The sequence below is a fragment of the Carcharodon carcharias genome, chromosome 19 (assembly GCF_017639515.1).
Source record: "Carcharodon carcharias isolate sCarCar2 chromosome 19, sCarCar2.pri, whole genome shotgun sequence".
Lineage (NCBI taxonomy): Eukaryota > Metazoa > Chordata > Chondrichthyes > Lamniformes > Lamnidae > Carcharodon > Carcharodon carcharias.
The window spans coordinates 19059562-19066173 of record NC_054485.1 but is presented as its reverse complement, the minus strand read 5'-3'; positions in this window follow the sequence as shown (position 1 = coordinate 19066173).

Below are 6612 nucleotides of genomic sequence, written 5' to 3'. Positions count from 1 at the left end.
CTGAAATGCACTGTCTGAGAGTGTGTGGAGGCAGGTTCAGTTGTGGCTTTCAAAAGGGAATTGGATTATTATCTGAGGAGGAAGAATACCGAAGACCTCAGGGCTGTGGGGAGAAGGCAGGGGATTGGCTCCAGGTGAATTGCTCCTTCAGAGCGTCAGCAGACATGACAGGCCAAATAGCCTTCTTTGCTATAACCTTTCTATAATTCAATTAACACCGCCAGCTGGCAGTTCAGAAACAGGTAGCCGGCCTCCAACTAAACCAGCTCAGAGATGGGGGAGGGGAGCACAGTACAGGCAGCAATCTGTCTTGCAGCTGCATGAAGTTGTATCTATCTTTCTACAGTTTACCTTCTCCCCCATCCCTTGACATCAGAACTATAAATGTTGAAACTGTTGAATTCAGCAGTTATAAAAACTCAAATCATAAGTTGTCTGTGCTGTAGACAAGTAAACAGAAAAACTTCAGAGAAACAATATTGTAGAAGTCCTCAGTGTGTAACACACTTCTCCAAGTGATAAATGAATGAGGGAGGTGTAACTGAAGGAAATACAGGGAGCTTGAAGAAGCATTTTATGAGATAGCACAGAGAAACAAAAATAACATGTGGAATGCAGATATCCCATAAACTGCTAGTTTAAATAAAAACAGAAAATGCTGAGCAGGTCAGGCAGCATCTGTGGAGAGAAAAAACAGAGTTAATGTTTCATATATGTGACAAAACATTAACCTTTTTTTCTGCATGGCTGACTTGCTGAGTATATCCAACATTTTATGTTTTTATTTCAGATTGCCAGCATCTTTGGTATATTTGCTTTTGTGTTCCTTTCCTGGTTTCCATGTTAGATAATATTGTTAAATATTCTCTCTTAAGATAATGCCCCCTTCCCCTTCAAATCTTATGTCATCATCCCTCTCCTCAGAAAAATGAACCCTTGGTCCTCACTTCCTTGCAAAATACCATGAAAATATTTTCAATCTGCCTTTACAAAAGCAAAATACTGTGGATGCTGGAAATCTGAAATAAAAACAGAAAATGGTGGCAATAGTTAGCAGGCCAAGCAGCATTTATGGAGGGAAATTGAGTTAATCTTTCAGGTTAATCACCTTTCCCACCTGAAGCACTCAGTCTGCCTTTCCTATTCTTGAGAGTCCTTGAACATGCCGTCACATCCCAAATGCATGCCCATCTTTCCTGGAACTCTATGTTTAAATCCCCCAGTCCAGTTTCCACCCATTGCAGTACTAAAATGGCTTTAATCAAAATTATAAATGACATTCCATGTTACTGTGGTAAAAAGTTTATCCTTATCTTTATTGGCCTGGCTGCAGCCTTTGACATGTTTCACCACACCATCTTCGTCCAATGCCTCTTCTCCAACATCGAGCTGGAGAGGACTGCACTCATCTGCTTCCATTCTAAGTCCAATCTTTCCCAGATATTCATCTACAATGCCTTATCTTTCCCACTTCTGTACTGTTACCTCTAAGTCCCCCAAGAATCTACCCTTAGACACCTTTTACTTCTCAATTCCATGCAACCCCTCAGCACCAACTTATGAAAACAACATTAAATTCTACAGGTACCCTGAAAACACCCGACTCTCACTTGCCAATACCTCTCTCCACCCTGTCACGACTCACTGGGGATAGTGCACAGCAAAATCAAGCCCCAGTGCTCCCCAAGCTGTGACAAATGTGAAGTTTGATCAACCTAATAGTTTAACTTAGGTTAACGGAATACAAGCACCAGGCTTGTAAACTTAATAAGTAAATCACTGTTTAATGAACAAATTGTCTTTAACCAGAAAGAAATGTGAGTTAATATCTAACTCTATAACCTAAACACTACCCCATCTTAAATCCCTGCACACACACACACATGCAAGGCACAAAGGACACACAAAAATATGAATTTTAAGGGTGGGATAAAACACTTGAATAGCACCAATTCCGGAGTGCAGGATTCGATGGGTTGATTTTAGTCAATGTCTTCCAAATTCCTCTTAGTTCTTTGTTGATGACACGAGGTGGTCTTCGCATCACTTTCAGTCTTTAGTTCATTGGTTGAGCACTTGCTTTTCAATGTCTCTAACAATGATTTTCCGCTTTTCCTCTTGACAAGGGTTCTCCAGAGAGCAGGTTATAGAGATATAAGAAAAAAAAAACAATTAGCTATTATTGTAGAATTACTGGAATCTCACAAATACTGTAGAAAGACGTTTTTGGTCGTTTTTTCAGGCTTGGAGCTTTTCTCTGCTGCACTGCTCTCACACAAACCCTGGTCACCTGGTTAGGAGCCAAGTAAAATGTTGTTGCCAGGCAGTTCCCCGTTAGACTGGACTCCCCCTCGGCACCATGCTCTCTTTCATGGCACACTCTGTTCCAGGGCAGCAACATTGCATATATCCCTCACACTGTTCCAGTAGACATGTCTTTCAAACTGGAGCCATTGTAATTTTAATCCACGGTCCAACAGAAATAAAAAGATATGTTCTTTACTTGCCAACACCCTTAAAAGAGATGAAATGCCATTTCAAAAATGCATTTCATCACAAGGTATGTGACACATGGACAACAAAACACGAGACTTACTTTCATTCACTTTTCCTCCCCCTTATACAATCTTCAACATTTCTTACCCCTTTAACTCCTTTCAGTATTTTACACCCGGGACAATGCATCTGCGATCACATTATATTTGCTGGCAATGTGAACAATCGTTACATCGAGTGGTTGAAAGAAGAGGCTCCATCTAAACATTCTCACATTTCAAGTTTTAAACTTTTCAATCAATGCCAGTGGATTATGGTCAGTGTAGATTAGTGTTTCTTTGTTATCGTATCAGACATAAACTTCAAAGTGTTGAAGAGACAACAACAATGCTAGAGTTTCTTTTTCTACTGTAGCTTACTTCCTCTGATATTGATTTAGTTTCTTGGAAATGTACCCCACCGGCTTCTCTATCCCTAATTTTTCATCTTGTAATAGGTCTGCACCTATCCCCAAGTCACTAGCACCAATTGCCATTCTAAAAGGATTGGTAAAGTCAGGGGCAGCCAACGCTGGTTCATTTATTAAGATTGCCTTCAGTTTTTCAAAGGCTGCTTGGCATTCCGCTGACCATACCACTTTTGCCTGTTTTCTTAGCAAATTGGTGAGAGAAACAGCTATTCTGCTGAAATTAGGCACAAACGTCCAATAAAACCCACACATTCCCAAAAATCTCACAATTTCTCGTTTAGTTTTGGGAATGGAAAATTCTATTAGTGCATTCAATTTTGCTGTTCTTGGCAATACTTGCCCTTGTCCTACGATGTGACCGAGGTAAGTTACCCCCGCTTTTGCAAATTCGCTTTTGGCCAGATTTATGACAAAGCCAGCCAACTGCAATTGTTTAACCAGGTCCTCTAATTGCTTTACATGTTCTTCCCATATGTTATTATATATTACAACATTGTCTAAATAAACCACACAGCTACTTTGCATGCTTCTCTGAGTCTTTCTAGAAACATAGAAAAGTTACAGCACAGATGGAGGCCATTCGGCCCATATTGTCCATGCCAGCCCACATTTAAATTATAAATAAGCAATAAACTAATAAGCAGTCACTTGGTAGCACTGAACTTGAGTGTTGCTGAAGCTTTTCATCTTGTACTCATCAGGGCAGACATAGGAATGCCAAGTTTCAAATGATCACAATTGCCTTTTCTAATCCACGGTTAGATGGACAAGTGATTCAACATGGAGGATTCATCTTTCTGCTTTAGAAAATTTTCCTTAATCACTTTTAATGGACGTCCTATTTCATGATCATAGATCAATTCAAATGGACTAAATCCAGTAGATTCATTCGGAGAATCTCTGGTAGCAAATAGTAAGAAGTCTAATCCTTTGTCCCAAACCTTTGGGTATTCATGACAATCGGTCTTAATCATGGTTTTGAGAGTCTGATGGTATCTTTCTAAAGCTCCCTGTGTCTGTAGATGATAGGCGGTAGACTTTAGTTGTTTGATACACAAACTGCTGATTATGTCCTGGAAAATTTTTGAAATGAAGTCAGAACCTTGGTCAGGTTGTATTTCAATTTCTAGGTCATAACGTGTGAAAAACCGTGTTAACTTTTCCACTACCACCTTAGCTGTAATTGTCCTTTAAGGAATAGCTTCTGGAAATTGGGTTATCATATCCATGATTGTAAGGATATACTGATGTCCTGCTTTCATTTTGGGTAATGGTCCTACACAATCTACTAATACCCAATTGAATGGTTCTTCAAAAGGGTATGGGTATTAAAGGTGCTGGTTTGATTGCATGTTGAGGTTTACCTACTACCTGACATGTATGACATGTTACAAAATTGCACTATGTCCTTATGAAGTCTTGGCCAGGTAAAATGCCTGTTTATCAATGCTTGGGTTTTCCGTATTCCTACATGTCCTGCCATAAGAATTTCATGTGCCACTCACTGTATCTCCCTCCGATACTTGGGCGGTATCACTAACTGATGAACAATCGTCCATTCCTCATCTGCAGGTCTGTGAGTGTGTCTCCACTTCCTCATCAGAACTCCGTTTTTAATGTAATAGCACTCTGGAACTCCTTCCGCCTCAGCTTCAGTGTAAGCAGACTGTGCTAACTTGTTTAACTCTGGATCTGCTTTCTGAGCTTCAATTGATGAAGACCTGCCTAACACTTTCTTTGAATTATCCTCATCCTTAAAGAAAGTTTTAGCTATTCTAGCATCTGCTCATGGTATTACTTTGACCTCTGGTGATGGACTTTGTTTAGCCATTGCTCTGGTCACCACGCATGATGGAAAAATACCAGGAACTTGTCCTTGTAACTGCTCCTCTCTTTAGACTATCTCGGACTTTTCATAATTAGGGGCGAAGCTATAACCTTCACTCCTGCCAAATCATTCCCCAGGAGTAAATCAACTCCATCCACAGGTGATTTCTTAACCACTCCTACAACCACCAATCCGGGTAACAAATCACAGTCCAATTGCACTTTGTACAATGGAACTGGGATATACTCTCCACTTATCCCATTTACCAATACTTTAGTTTTCATTGAACTCTCTGGACGGAAAACTAGACCCTTTTCCAGAAAGAGTTTGAGTAGCTCCTGTGTCCCTTAATATAGTTATGGGTTTAGCTGCCTCGTTTGATGAAAAAGGGGTTATCTTTCCTTCAGACAAAAACTCTTTACATCTCTCAACTATCTTATACACTTCACCTGCATTCACAGCAGCAGTTACCTCCAGTCCCTTATTTGTAGTTAAAGCTACAATTTGATCCATGCCATTTTCTTTGAGTTCCCTTTTTGGACTCAATCTTACGAACTCCAATAAATCCCATGGGCTTCCCTCGCAACTTACAGCATTCTGAACAAATGTGTCCCACTTTATTACAATTGAAACACTTAGCCCTTCGATTTTCACCTCCACCCTCAGTACCTTCCTTCCTGATCTGGGGAGATCTCAAATTATTCCCAGCTATCCATTCTTTATCCTGGCTACTTGCCTTCCTTTCATTCACTCTATCCCATTCAAGTTTATGGGGTGGGGGTGATGGAAAAAAGATTTAGTTTTATGGATCAGCTCATAATTGTCAGCCATTACTGCTGCCTTTCTAGCAGTTGCAACCCTTTGGTCTTCAACATGAGCTCTTATCACAGAAGGTAGGGAGTTTTTAAACTCTTCCAAGAGATGCAACCCTTTGGTCTTCAACATGAGCTCTTATCACAGAAGGTAGGGAGTTTTTAAATTCTTCCAAGAGAATGGTCTCTCTGAGGACTTCATAGGTAGTTTCAACTCCTAATGTTCATGCCCACCTGTCAAAACTACTTTGCTTAATCCTTTCAAATTCAATATAAGTTTGCCCGGGCTGTTTCCTTAAATTTCAAAACTTTTATCTGTATGCTTCAGGGTCTTTTTCACCACATCATAATCCCTCAAAACCTCCTCTGACAGCAAGGCATACATTTCCTGTGCGCTACCTGTCAATTTGCTCTGCATGGGCAATGTCCAGTTTTCCTTTGGCCAGTTCGTCTGTTTAGCTTTTTTCTCAAATGAAATAAAGAATGCTTCAACATCCCTTTCCTCAAACTTTGGACGAGCTTGTACATATTTAAATACCTCCCCGTTGGGTTCTGATCTGGAAATAAGTCCTGCCTCATCTACTGGTGTCTCTTTTTTAACTGCCAGCATTTTAAGCTGGAACTCTGTCTCTTTTTCTCTTTCCTCCTTTTCTAACTTCGCCATTTCTAATTCCCTTTCTTGTTTCTTGCTCTCTCCTGTCTTTCTGCCTCTTCCCTTTGAAATGCTCTTCCCTTTTATGCTGCCTCTAGTTCAAGTTTTTTTCATTTCCTTTTTTTGTTCAAGTTCAAGCTTCTTCATTTCTAGCTGAAGTCTCACTACCTCCAGCTGTGACTCACTTGTATCAGCTTTCACTTCCAACTTTAAATGCTGTGCTATACCTTCAATTATGGCTGCCTTCCCTGCTTTGGCAGGCAATCCTACTATTAATTTACTTGCCAATTCGATTAACCTGGCTTTTGGGATCCCTTGTAAAATAGTCAGGGACATCTCTTCCAATTGAAAGAAA